Raw genomic sequence first — 13,877 nt, forward strand, 5'->3', positions numbered from 1 at the left:
CTGCTGTGACTAGACAGAAGTCTATCAAGAAACAAGAGATAGTAAGAAGAAAAGCATTTCACTAGCAGTGCCTCCATGACAATGTACATTATCATGGACTATTTAATCCACACTAACCCTTCACAACTCACAACAATCCAGGAGATTCTATGAAAGTTTTTTAATGGGATCACTTCATGTCTCCAAAACATTGAAAACAATGGCTTTACTACCAAGGTAGGAGGTATCTCAACATTTAGCCATAGAGCAGTGAGAGAGTGAGCTGCAGAGACATTTGGGAACAAACTACACTCCTTCCTTCACGTGATAGCCAGGAAATGAGTCGTTTCTGTTCTAATTTGACTGTACCAAACCAAGGAACATAATATGCCATATTCACCAAATTTGGTAGATAGGACCACTTGACCAGGCAAAATATTCAAACTACTAAAGGACTAAGAAAAGCAAAAAAGAAAAGATCTAGAACGGTTTCAAAATGTTAGAACAAGACCAGCAGCTTTGTAAATAAAGAACCAAGATAATAGTCAAACAAAATAGCATCCCAAAAGCTGTAATATTGTTCAAATCTTTTGATGAGGTTAAATATATCCATAATAATAGATAACAAGGTTTCAGTTTTCAGGAAACTGTTTCTGCCATGGGTAAGGCTGAGGTAATTAGCATACATTTCTAATATAATCCATTTTTAGGTGTAATTTTCTTTGTAGATAGTGGCTAACATTAACAAGCTATATACATGAATGCTTAGTTTTTAAAAAAAATTTCAATTAGGTAAGAACTATCTTGTTTGGGAAGTCCATTGCAACACCTAAAAATGGTTCTGCAAATGTAGGTTTAATTGTTTGCAGATCCTTTGGAAAGTTCTTAGGTTATCCAAGCAAACAAAACTCTTCTCAGAAAAAAAAAAACACCAAACCAACCAAATCCATTAACAATTCCAATCTCTGAGAAGGCAGTATTTTAGTAGGCTTCCTTTTGAATCAGAGAACTAAATTTAGCACATATAAAACTCTGCAAATTGGATCATCCAAATTACCTATGGCCACTAATATCAAAGAAAAGCTTACTTACACACTGAGACTCCCAAAAAGGAGCATAGGAAAAAAAACAGGTTAAGGCACAGCACACTTTTAAACACATACAGAAACTGATCTAAATTAGTTTTACAGCACTACAGAAGCAAAAAAACCCCAACACATTCAAACATTTAAGAACATATTCAAGGATATATATTTTTAAAAAATTCAAAAAAACTCACTTCTGAATTCAATTTAAAGATGTGACCAGAACAAACCAGACCCAACATCCCTCTCAGCTCTACACTAAATCCTGCAGGACAAGGTTTAGCATTCCCTTCAGCAGCCTGGGTGTGGTTGAGTTCAATTAATTGACCACAGCTGGCAACAGCTGTGACTGGGGAAGGGCAGGAGCGGGGGTTACATCTTGGGCTTTCCACTGCTCCCCCCACCCTGTAGTTCTGTATGTTTCAGGGATAACAAAGCTGTGTTCGTAGTCTCTGACTCAGTTGTAGCACCAAGTTCACAGCATATTTTAAAGAAATAATACATATTGGGATGGTCATATTTATAGCAGCTTCAGTCATTATCATTCAGGTCTAATTTCTCCATGAAGACTGTGTTAATGTATCTTTGAACAATTTCATCGCATTAATGAATTCAAAAGATTTTGCTATTTTGTAAGTGGTGACCAGAACAGCAGTTCAATTTCAGAGAAAATAATTAATTTAACCAGGTTCCTGATTTACCACACAAAATTTTACATTCCCTGTGCACCTGAGGTAAGGCCTATTCCTATCTTATAAGCTACAGAGTTTCAGCTACTTCTGTTAGTACTTTTTTATGAGTAAGCTTTTGATCTCCAGTAGATTCCTACATCATACAAGAGACACAGAGGTATTTTCCTTGCATGAAGAATTTCAAGGGGCAAGAATAGGCAAAGAAATGTTTGATTCAATGACCTTACAGGCAACTTTGTTTAAAATTTTTCAAGCACTTATAATAAAACTCTTACAAAGGGCTTTGGAATTTGCATGCATAGCTATAATTAAAGGCAAGGTGTTTCTATCTGCAGCATGGAGACAGAGAAAATAGGTTTGTCAAACATATTAGGAATTTTTTCCTGTTCTCCTGACAGTATGACCCTCAATCAACATGACACATACTATATTCCTGAGGCTTGCTCTTCTTCCTCTATACCCAGGCTTTCAAAAGAAGTGTTAGCTTTTAACTTTAGGAAACTAGAAATCAGGACCACCTGTGTTGGTGGTGAGGCGTTGTCAGTGAGGGTTGCAGGGGCCTCTGTGAGGAGAGGTCAAGGCTGGCCTGTGCTAGACACAGCCGGTTCCAGCTGGTTCTAGCTGGTTCTAGCAGGTTCTAGCCAGCTCTACAACCGCCCCGCCACAGGGCACTGCTGAGGCCCTCAGCCACACTGGTGGCACTGCTGGGAAAGTGTATTGAAGAAAGGGCAAAACACTATCCAGCAGTGTTTTCCTCACAGGATTGAGAAAAAAAAGTTTGAGAAACAGCCCTGCAAGAGGCTAAGGTCAGTAGGAGGGGGAAGAGGTGCTGCAGGTGCCAGAGGACGGACTCCCCTGCAGCATGTGGGGTGACTATGGTGGAGCAGGTTGTCCCCCTGCAGCCTGTGGAGAGACCATATTGGATCAGATATCCTCACTGCAGACTTGGATACTTAAAAAATGCTCTCAGGCAGTGTCAATCTGTACCTTTGAACAATTTTAATGGGATAATTGATTCAAAAGTTTTTGCTGTTTTCTATGCAGTAACAAAATCAGCAGATTGCTTGATGTCATAAATAATTTAACCAACTCCTGATCAATCATTTGTAAAAGTTTATGTTCACTGGCAATTTTAATTTGGTTGTCAGAGACCTGTAGTCATTTTCTAATGCTGCCAAAAAGGTGTCTTGGAGACAAAAATGTTTAGGTAAAATTGCATTTGGCGATAAGCATTGCCAAGCATACTTGGCATCCATTGAACACTCAGTAGGGAAGGAGGGATTGTGGTCAGATCATGACAGTTCTCTGCTGCTCCTTCCTCCTCACGCTTTTCCCCTGCTCCAACGTGGGTCCTTCCCTGGCTGCAGTCCTTCAAGAACTGCTCTTGCATGGGTTCTCTGCAGGCTGCAGTTCTTCCAGGTAAACCTGGTCCAGCATGGGCTCTGCACAAGCCACAGTTTGTTCAGGGAGTATCTACCTGCTGGATATTCCCTGAATGCACCTCACAAGTCATAAAGAGAGTAAATGAGAATGTATCTTTAGCTGTTACTGAAAAGCAAGGTCCATTATTTTATGTCATTCTTCTCCACTACACTGGGAGAAGATTTTATGACATACAGATCTCGTAGATGATGGTCTGGAGTAAATCCCATAAAAGAACAATGTGAAAGAGTACAAAGACAACATGCCAGGGCATTTATCTCTTCCACTGAAGTCTAAAACCACAGAATAAGTATATATATATCTCCCAGAAGGCTGAAAATCCAAGTTGTAGTAATTGGCAATCCCAATGGCTTGGGATGCTGCCTACAGATGGTGTGCTCTTGCTCTGAAAATCAATTAGGGAAGAGAAGGGTCTTTTTGCTCACTGTGTTTGGAGTCACTTGAGATTCTTTAATAAGGAACACAGAAACAGAACTTGGCTTTCTCGTGTGCACTAGGTACAGAAATTGCTGGATGAAACTGCAGTACATAGCAGTAAATAGCAGGACCATTTCTGAAAAACAGGAACAAATTGGAAAAGTGTACTTCCCTATTCAAGCATGGGTCCCTGTAATGTATAAACATAGTTGGGGTAATTAATATTTTAACAACAATACATTATAAGTGGGATTATACACTTTACATAGTAAATGGTCTCAGCAAATATTTTTTCTTTATCTGTGCAAAAACATAACCTCAAAAGTTTAGGCAGTGTAATTTGGAGATATTCCAAGAACAAATTTGATTAGGAAAAAGATTAAAATATTCTGCTTTTTGGACGCATGAAAGTTTTAAAATAACTCATATAAATTGTTTTTAATCACAAAATTTAAGAAAATGCAGATATACTCAATCAGCATGGTCCACTGAATACAGAGTGGTTCTAGGTCTGGGCCCTATCCTTGCTTCTCTCCATAAATCACTTCTTGCCTCAGAGAAGATACATGCAGATCCACAAAATTATTTTAGGTACATAACCCCTCAGTCATCATATCTGTGATTTGAAAACAACATTGTAGATCATGAATTTAAGCTTCTGAAATACAAAGAAATGGAGACATTCATCTCTATCTGAATATATTTCCACAAACAAAATAGTTAACTATTTGGTACTTATATGAAAGTACAAACATGGCCTGCATCCTATTTTCTAAAGCCAAATGAGCAAAAGTTCTTCCTTCTAGGTATAGAAACAGTTTGTCATATGCGATTTATAACAGCCCCCTCATTATAGACAGCCTTTTCACCATATGATTGTGTGTATAAGAACAATTAAAGAAATTCAGAATTCTCAGTATTTTCTGTAAATGAGGTGACTGGCTGTGAAAGGTGTTGGACTGACAGCTCTGATAAGCGAAGTCCTCCTTCTTCTGAATTGATATAGTACAGAGTAGCAATGCAATTTTTGTTCACAGTCTCCTGGGTATGTAATTTATCCTTGACCTTGAGAAGTGCCTGTTTAATCATTAGCCTCTCTACTGAAACTGCTAACAAGAAAGGCAACCACAGTGGCACAAGGCACCTGTTCATTAGGGACTAGACTGAGAAAGAGCATCAGCTCATCGCAGCACAGAACACCAGGTAGAAAGAACTCTTCTACATGTGGTTGATCCTCCCCTCTGCAAGTAACACCAGTACTGTCAGTAATACATTTTATATAGTTGCAGGCTCACATTTTCTTTGATTGAAAGGACAGAAATTAAAACCTTCTTCTAAAAGTTAAGGTAATTAAGGAATCTGTGGCAAGAAATACCTGATCATTTAAGCACTTTATATGTTCACGCTGTCTGCATAAGTGGCAATGAGCTATTAAGTTCTTCACAGATGCATGTTCTTGCTATTTATAAGACTGAAAAAGGTATGAGACTTGGTTTTGTTTTCCTTTTTAGAAGTATATGGCACTCTTTCAATGTTGGATACAATATTTGGCAAAAAAAATCCCTGCCCCAAGTCATCTGTGTTTTGCTGCACATTTGAAAAAATACTTTATTAATTACAGAAGGAGAAAAAAAGATCTGGAACAGATATGAACAAGCAACATGCAAATTTGTTGAATGGATTACTCTATTGTTCAACAACAATGCACAATTTTCATCTCAGATAAACAATTTCAGTATTAAGAACTACAGAATCTACATATACTATAAAAGTATGTTTAACAAGACATAACAAGTGAGATCTAGTCTTAAAATTCTCATCTAATGGTAACTGTCGCACAAGAAATAAGCATTAAATATTTCTGTGTATCTTCAGTCTTTTAATTCAGAAGAGATAAGGGTGAAGAGGCCAAATACTTTCTTATATTAGTGATGAAAGTAGAAGACAAAAAGAAAAAAAATAAAGAGGAAAGGAGGCAGAAAAGTTAGACTTTTAAACCCCAAAGTTAAATTTAAATGATATCTCTAATCTGGGAGACATTAACACTGAGATATGAAATTTATCATGTGACGTGTCTACACACATTATTAAAACATTTATTTAACAAAGATTTTTGAAGTGAAAGCTTCAAATTTGAATGTGTGTGAGTAAAACAGAAGTAAAGGTTTTCTGGGTGCCATTTTGTAATTGTAGGTGAAATTCATACTCTGTGTGACTGCAAAACAAAGAGCAAGGCAACACTTAGTCTAGGAATCTCAATGGGATTTTTATTCATAGTCCTGCTGTGGAAAATGTACTGAATAATGGTATTTGACATTCAGTGTCTCCTGCAAGCTATCAGTGTTGGAATTTCCCTTCCTGAAAGCATGTATTTGATATCTGGGCTTCTTTTTTTTCCCCTTGCTCATTTATATGTGTGTGGTTTTCCTTTTAACTCCCACCCCCTTTTAATTTAAATAAAACTCTGGAAGGAAAAAAAAAAAAGAAACAGAAGATCACAGGATGTGAAGATGCCATTCTGGGAACTAGCAAGCAGTCTCAACAGTAAAAGAAGCCAAGTGATCTTTCAAGTGGGCTATTACTGTAGTTGTGGGAGCAGAATAATGAAACTGAACAGAATAATTGGCCTAAATATCTGGTTAGAGGGCTGGTACAGAGAAAAGAGCGTGAAAGGCTCTACTAAAACTACAGAAAGGTGGGTGTTCCTGCAATCAGTACAGGAAAAAAAAAAAGCATTGGAGAAGTCTGTAAACTACAGAAGAGGGGGAGGGGAGCCATTGGAAAGAAATCCAAGCAGAGAGGAGAGAAAAATACCCACTAAATCTGAAAGTCTAAAGGAAAAGAAAGCAGTTGATTGTATTTGCTGACATTCCAAGGATGGCAGTTGGGAAACAGCAATCAGAGGTGCAGTATCAGGAGGTACACACTATGAGAGAAATATGGGTGGCTGCTGAGATATATGTAGGAACACTTTTATATATTTTTAAAACAGGGACAAAGACATAGGTTGGCTGAATAGTCTTGTATAACGAGATATTATTAAAAGAGGGACTTCAGCTATCACTGCAAAAATAAACAACTATCCTCTCTAAACTGGGCATTTCCATCAGGTGAAGACTTAACAAATGACTTCTGAATAGAAAAGCAGTGAAGACTGTATGCTCAGATGTTATGACCATCCATGTTCAAGTCAACACTTTATTACATTAGAAAACATCTGAAGATATCAGATCTGTTTTAACCATGCTGTACATCTATATATCAGAGATTCTTACAGTTATTGAAATGAATGATTAAGCTACTAGCATTTTCCACACCCTTACTATGTACTTCTGAAAGTAACTCTGTAAGTTACCACAAACAGCCCAAACCCAAATATATTCTATTCACAGTTCTGATGACAGAAACACACAATGTAGGCGATATTCCTGTTGTTAATGAATGATGATTATAATGACAGTATCAATAGATGATAATTACAATGACAATATCATACTTTCAGAAAACTATAGCAAGGTATTTTCTGTGTAATTAGCACTCCAAATTTTAAGTGACATAGCAAAAAATAAATGCCTTTTCATTGTCTGGTTAGAGTTCCTTAAATAATATACAGCTCAAGATCCATTAGCAGAAGCCCTAGAGTCTTCATAAATGCAAGGAGCATCAGAGTGCTAAGGACCTCCATACAGAGAAACATGGCCCCAAAAAGATGAAAACTACTGCAAGTTTCAAGCATTTACTAACCAACCAGTGAAACGTCAAAAGTTTAGATTATATTTTGAATACTAATCCATATGTTAACAGCTAAATAAAAGCAGCTACAGAGAAGTGATGAACAAACAAAATTATGTGTTAATATCATAAATATATTGAGAAGAAAATACATTTCTAGGTCAAGATGCAAAATATACAGCAAGAGGTAATATCTTTTAGTACACCAGCTGTGATGATTGGAAGAAAAAGACATGATTTGGGGTGCAAAAGCCTTTGCCTAAAGCATGCATGTATTCCTGAAGGCACCTCTATTTTTAAAAATTCTTCCAATAAAAGATATCACTGCTTTCTGTGAAAAATTTGCTTCACTTACTTATATTGATAGATGATCATAGCTACAACAGTACTACTAGATTAAAATAAGCAAGTGATCAAGCAGCCCTCTCTGGGCAAACAGTCAAAGCTAAGCATTCAACACAAAGTACAAACTTTCTTTTTAAATGCATACAATATAACAAACAATCAAACAAGCCTATTCTGTAGCCATTTAAAGTCTTTCCTCATGAGTCTTCTGAGCTGTTAGCTCCAGAACGCATCACACAGTTGCACCCAAGCTAAGAATGAACAGAGTTTTTGGTGGACCTAGGTCTCATGACATCTCATGCAACTCAGAATGGATGCAATGGAAAATAAAATTGAAAACAAAATTTAAGGAAAAAATCACATAAGACCATTTTTGCTTTATATCACTACAAATAGAAGGAAGGCAGAACAGTAAATAAAGATCTGTAGTGATAGCTATGCAACATCACTTTTGTCTCTTAACTATAGCTTCAGTAATAATTACACCATTAATTTTCTTGGAGATATGTCTCCTGTTAGCCAATTGCATTTATTTAAGAACAATCAGAAATAATATAAATAGCATCTGGCTCTCTCCCTTTGATCTCTTTTGCTTTCTACGTGACTAACTTCTGCTGTACATTAAAAAGAATACACACAAGGGACAACATCACTTGAACAAAGTACTACCATTATTATTTTGATGATGTTTTTCAGGCAAACGCTCTTCAGCTGCTTCCAATGATTACACCCTTAATAATCTATCTTGGCAAAAATAATAGCAGAAGTCTCCATTTCTAAGAATTTTCAGTAATCAATAAACAGTGCTTCAGCTTGCAAGCAACTTATTTACTGAGAATATCCAGTGAGAATCCCATTAGATAAAACTAATTAACAAGTTTTATTTCAGAAATGCTCAGATAGTAAGACTAAGGGTTTTATAAACATATTTTTATCACTGCTTTTACTACAGTGGCCTCTAGTATTTCATCTGAGATCAGGACTCTTATATTAGGCAGCCTACAAACTCATAGTTAAGATATAGTATAAAAAAGGTCTAAAAGTAAAAATTTAGGGTAGAAAGACAATGAGTCTTATATAGGAAACTATTTTTCAATTCAGTGATTATGGTACAGGCCAATCAGGATAAAAATAAAAGAAAATTTATTCAAAGCCACTGTCGAAAAATGCATTTAGAAGCAGGACAGCTAATCAAGCTGTGACTACAAGCTACAGAACTAAACATGAACATTTTGAACAGAACGGAGTGCTTAATATAGACATATTTTACAGAGAACTAATTCCAAAGGAAAAGACCTTGATGTCAGAGGAATGTAGGAATGATACAGGAAAAAAAGTTGAGGTGATGCATTTTCACAAATATTCCTGGATCTGATTTATTTATTTTATTCAATTACTGTCATATACTGGATATAATGTCTGCATTCATTTGGGCAACTCTACCATCTTACATGTGTCCTTCACATTATTATATTCACAATATCCCGAGGAAGCTACTACTTTCCCATTTCTCTCATTTTTCATGCAGAGAAACTATGAAAAAAAGAAATCCCATCTCCATTAAAATCAATGGCACAACTATCACTGACCTAAATGGAATGAGAACTCCACCTGAGAGCGTTGTTCAAGGTCATATACAAATTCTGTGCTATAGCAAAGAACTGAATATCACTTTCAGAATACCCAGCACACACATTAGTAACTGACCTTATCTTCTTTTTCATAGCTAATGGCTCCCCTAAAAAACTTTCTGGTAATACCTTCAGCTTAAAGGCTGAATTAAAAAAAAAAAAAAAGTTACTTGGCTGAGAAGAAAAACAAACCAACCAACCCCAGCAATAACCTGCACTATAGCTCCACTGACTCTGCACACCCCACTGTCATGATTTCTCTTGTTAAGAGATTCTACTTCCCTCCCCGAATTGCTGAGGGTCACAAATGATACAGCAGTTTAGTAAAAGTAATTTCTTTTACTGGTGCTGGTAGTGTATGTGCTTCACTTTTCCCATGTAGCTAATTGATAGTCCACTTCATAAAAGTAAGGTAAAAGTATGGTATGAAATAATTGCATAAAGTGACAAATATAATTAATAGGTGCGGTGCACATTCAGAATTCTGAGTAACATCTCTTTGAATCACTGTTTGTTGTTTGAACTCCATTTTAAAAATTACTAATTCTGAGAAAAGTTAACCTGATGGTGCTAAGACTGCACATCAGTATGGCACCAGATAACATGGACTTAATTGAAAAATCTCCAATTTACCTCTATCGGGTTTGCATTACGGGCTGTATGCCCTTAGGCAATAGTAAAACCAGTACCATCACAAGGTTTAACTCTGTAGAAATATGAGAGGCTCTGCTAAAGCTGATACTTCCATAGAGCCAAAGTCTCTTTAGTCATTCTCTAACAAAACCAAATATTACTGAAATTCCAGTAAGTAAAGTAGTCTGGAAAAACAAGAGTTTCATAGAATTGTTATGTAACATTGCAGAATAGGATATTGTAAATAATTAATCCAAATGAAAGAACTCAGGGATCTTTTGGCAGGGATTAAACATAAAAAGGACAATGAATGGCCTCCATCTTTTTTGGGGAAAAAAAAAAATCCAAAGAAATCAACAGTGTTAATGTCTCCCAGAATTTTTGTAGGGCTTTTACTGATTTAGAAGTTTTAAAGATAAAATATATTGTCTGTTAAAAGTCTTTTCCAACCTATATGACTCTACGATTCTAATATATTAAAAAGAAATTGGGAATAGTTATGTAATTGTTGGCTATACCTCTCTTAAAAGGTCAATTCATTATGGTATTTCAAGACCAGTAGTTTTCACTCTTAGCTTCAGAGATACATACATATACTTATCTGTGCCTCAAAATGAATGTTTCAATAAAAATTATCACTTTGTCTCAAGCAAAATTTTATTAAGGTTCAAATTAAAACCAAGAAGATCTCTCATAACTTACGGCAACACAATAAGCTGGAGCATAAAGGAGATGCTCAAATACATTTTAAAAATTAATAAGATTCTACCTGGCTAAATCAAGTTATTGCATAAGCCATCACTTTGCATTCATCAGAAGTCAGCTGTCATCCACCATCACAAAGCAGTTTCATCTTCCTGAGCCTTCAAAAGCTACTAATAATGAAAATCATCCCTGTAAACCAAAAGTGAGAACTTCCTCACAAGACTTTTTTCAGGTTAATTTAGTTTTGAATCCCTTATTGCAAAACTGACGTTAAACTTTCACTGGCTAAGCAGATCGTGTAGGAAGTTGCTTTGAAGAGCCATAAGCCAAACCCATCTGTGGCCAAAGCCTATCCATTACTGTCAGCGTGCCACCTGAGCAGGGAATCTGGCCCACATTTCTGCTTATGTTAACATACAAGGTTTCCCTAAATCACCAGCTTCGTTATCATAAGAACATAACGGCTTTTTTCACGGAGTATAGTTACTATGGAAGTGATACTCTTAGCTTATATTCAGACCCACTCAGAGAGTATTTCTCCATTTCCATGGGGAGGGGAAGATAGGTACTTGAGCTGCAGACCAACGTAGGCAATATGTTGTTGCTTTGTACTTACTCAGGCCGTAACATAAACAGCGTAGGCAAAATGTTTTCTAGCTGTGAAGTTACTGAAGCTTTAGAGCAGGGATGTTTAAAGGCATCTGAGGAACATTAATGATGCCATCTCTACCACAATTAAAATCTTGAAAACTCCATTATTGCAAATGTTCTGCAGTCAAAATATATAGTGGAAAGCAATTAGAGCTTTTGTAGGTTTTAACCTATTGCACACTTACTGCTAGGGTATCTTCCTGTTTCGGGGCAGGGGGGAGAAATCCATCTTCTATTCTAAAAGCCTATGTTAAACATTTATTTTAAATAAAGATAAGGATTTGGTTTCATACTTCCTCACAAAAACACAAGACTTTCTAGTTATTTCAAAGATCAGTTAAAAGTCAACTCTCATTTTCAAAGCTCTCAATTTACTTTTTTTTCCCACTGACATAATCGGTTGATCTGAAATTGTTCCTTCCGCTTTTATGAATCTTCAGGAATTTTTCCATCTATAACTTAGAAGCCTTCTCTGCACCTTCTTCCTTTTCAAACTACTTGCCTGATTCTCTGCCTCACTGACTCCATAATTACAAATCTTATATGAAAATAATTCTTCTCTCTCCTAGTATTTTTCTTGTCTCTGTTAGTGAGAGGAGTGCTTTGCTGACCATTATGCACAATTCTTTTTCCTGTTGTATGTAATTCTAATATGTTCTGAAATCCAGTACGTTAAAAAAATGCTATGAAGAATTGTGTATGCTGTGCATACACAAATGAAATGTGTGAGTTATGGGGATTACTAACAAAAGAACAAGATTACAGGGGAATCACTGGTAGTTACAGGGAAGCATTAAGGCACTTGAGACAAGTCTCCATTAGACCTCAGTAGGATTTGTATTTCTAACACCCTTTGGTGGGTTTCTGTTTTGTTTTAAATTCTAGTACTAGTAATAAACAACCAGCAATTTATTATACTATAGTCTTACACAAAATTCATCATTAAGGTTCAGTACCTTGAAGTAAAATAGTGTTACAAGAAAATACTAACAATAGAAACTTGGGAAATTTACACTAAAAAATAAATAGAAAGACCTGAAGCTTCTGAATATACTGAAGTTCATAATTAAAGACAACAAAAGATTCTCTGACCATATAGAGATCATAGGATATCCTGAGTTGGAAGGGACCCATGAGGATCATCGAGTTGAACTCCTGGCTCCACACAGGACCCGCGGAATCAGAGCATATGCCTGAGAACATTAGATAGTAACACTGTCTTCCTGTCTTCCCTTTTATCTTCTTCTCTTAATACAGTTGTAGTGTTACTTTTGCATAAAGGTAATTTTGGTTTGCAGTTTTGCTTTGTTTTGTTGTTTGGGGTTTTTTTAACTGCTGTAAGCAGTTTCAAGACACAAACATGAGTGGCACTGAATTTTTAAAAAAAATCATAAAGCAGAATTTCATAACTGTTTTTATACATACAGTGAACACACTTAGAAACTAACTACAAGGACATATACATTTCAATGACATTATCTCTTCTAAACATACAAGATCATCTACCAGTCTGTAGAGTCTCCTAACAAACAGCTTAGGTATATCTTACTGTACCTATCTCTAGCCTTGTTGATGTTACCCTAAAAACTTCCAGTGACTCCTATTCATTTTCAGCTAAGACTCAAGTGTAATGCTGTCACATAACACACATTTTTTTTCTTTTCAAAGCCAGCTATGGGAAACATTAACCCCTATTGCACCTAGGTTTCTATCTGGAGAGTGCCAAATTTCATGGATTTGGCAGTCTGTCTTGCATACACAAGAGCATATTAGCTCTGTAATTAATTTTATGTGCATGAAAGCATAAATGCATATGGTACACATTTTGTCATCTGTTTCTTTCCTTTAATGAAGACTGTGATTCCATGAGATGAAGAAAATTCTCTTTTCTGCTGACTCACTGTAATGGGAGTAGAGATCCAGCCAAGTGGTTGAAGTGATGCTGAAGAAAAATTGGCTGCTGTCTCTATTTTGCACAGTACTAAATAATGCATCAGCATGCACCACTCAAAATTTCATCTCTGACATAAAAAAGTACAAGAGCTTATAACCTCTGCTGCTTTTGAAGCTTTCCCACTATGAGAAGACTGATAGTGAGGCTATCTAGTGTTCAAACTCATTAGTAAAGTGAACAAGCACCCCTATCTCATACCATTAAGCACATCATGGGGAAACCCTTTTCAAGAGGAGGAGGTAACTGGCAATATTTTAAAGTAAAAATCATCATCATCATCATAATCCCTAATTAAAGATGAATAACCAAGGAGGAACACATATAACATTTCACAAGAAAGTTTTGGAGATGCTGTACTTTCCCTGTTAAGGTTTTGGATTCCACTCACCTAACATTGTTTTATCAAGAGCTAAAAGTTCTTGATGGTCTCTTTCATCCTCTTTCTCGGAAGGACAGGAATTCATTCAGTCAAAATTGCTTTTCATTTCCAGCAACACAGAGAATCATGCAAATAGTGTAAATTGTTACTTAACCTAATAACAAATGCAGCCAATAAGAGAATGAGACACTAAACTGGAGACTGACAAATTACATTATTTTTTCCAGTGCC

The sequence above is a fragment of the Balearica regulorum genome, chromosome 9, assembly GCF_011004875.1.
Source record: "Balearica regulorum gibbericeps isolate bBalReg1 chromosome 9, bBalReg1.pri, whole genome shotgun sequence".
Taxonomy (NCBI): domain Eukaryota; kingdom Metazoa; phylum Chordata; class Aves; order Gruiformes; family Gruidae; genus Balearica; species Balearica regulorum.